The following is a 1,574-nucleotide window of genomic DNA, read 5'->3' as shown; positions in this document are numbered from 1 at the left end:
ATATATATATATATATATATACATTATTATGATTGACCGTTGACTGAACACTATTCAATTTTTTTTCTCCGTGTTTTTCTCCTTGTCTCCGTATTCTTTCTGTTGAAGAGCGTAGCTCGAAACGTCAAAGACTTTCCGTATTCCCGAGCGTCATACTAATATATACTTTTGTTATTTACACCACCTGTCCTCGTCTGTTGTTATTTTTTGTATATTCTCCCATATATATATATATAAGTAGATATACATTGTGTTGTATTTCGTGATGGTCATTATTTTCTGGGGTTTTTTTTTACCAAATAAACACACGCTCTTTATATTCGTTCTTCACTCATTTATTATTATTCTTATTCTAACTCGTATCCATTGTCCTGGAATCTTTCGTCATACATCTGTGATCTCCTCAGTGACACTTTCCGTCTTATGAAGAACGAATATATTGTACGTGTGTCACAAGATTTCCAGACAATGGAATAAGAACAGTAATAAACGAATGAAGAACGGAGGCAGTATTCCAGTATGGCCGCAGTTTAATGACTGCAATAAATGAAAGATAAAGATCGAATCATAATTTAATTACAAGGACACAAAGAAAAATAAATAAAATCGGGGTGGAGTATTAAGCAACAGAGGATTGGTGTGTAGGGCTACACTCCAGAACAAATGGCGTGTTCAACCACACCCAACGAATACGACTGCGATGGCCTTGTCGCAGTGAATGGCCAGCGACACTCGCTGCAGCAGCCTACCTACCTCCCGATGCTCGTTGCTCGGACGGGTCACAGTTACCCCGATTTTGCGGTGGAAATCAGCTGTGCGGGGTCCGAGAAGAACTTGAGGTCTCGATGGCGACCGGCACAAATTGATAGTGGCCAGTCATGTTCCTATATTTATTTATTTTTCTCTCTTTTCTCTTCGAGTAGGACTACGAAGGACACAGGCACACAGTGAATTTGCGCTGAGACATGGATACTCAAATCTTGAGGAGAAAAAAAGTACAGTATGGAAACCGTTTATCTCAATGAAAGAGGTGTTCAAAGTAATGCTGAACAAGGCCCTACGTGTCCTGTTTAGCATAGCACAGTCTTAGCTACGCTCTTACATCAAGTGAGTTGGTTGTTGCTACGAAGGGAGAAGAACATCGATTGGCTACAACGCACAGGGAAAAGATCCATGCTAGAAATATCATTGCGTAAGCATATCCCAAATGAGTTAATTCGAGAATGCAACGGAGCGAAATATGCGATCGCAGAACATCAAAAGTACAAGTTCCGCAGGTCCAGACATGTCGGAAGGTTCACAACGAGTAGGCCCATGCAGTTGTCGAGTGGTAGCCAAGAAATTGGAAAAGGTCACTAAGAAGACGACCGAATTAAACGATTTGGGGCTAATATGGCAACATCAAGAATGAATTGGAGGCACATTGTGATCAATGGTGTATAACAACATCCGATACTATAGACAATACAATAATAAACAATTACAAAGTAACATTATTGTTGGGCAATATATATGTGTGTGTGTGTGTGTGTGTGTGTGTGTGTGTGTGTGTGTGTGTGTGTGTGTGTGTGTGT

The sequence above is a fragment of the Octopus bimaculoides genome, chromosome 8 (genome assembly GCF_001194135.2).
Source record: "Octopus bimaculoides isolate UCB-OBI-ISO-001 chromosome 8, ASM119413v2, whole genome shotgun sequence".
In the NCBI taxonomy this organism is placed as follows: domain Eukaryota; kingdom Metazoa; phylum Mollusca; class Cephalopoda; order Octopoda; family Octopodidae; genus Octopus; species Octopus bimaculoides.
The sequence above is the reverse complement of the archived record's forward strand: the minus strand, read 5'-3'. Positions refer to the sequence as shown.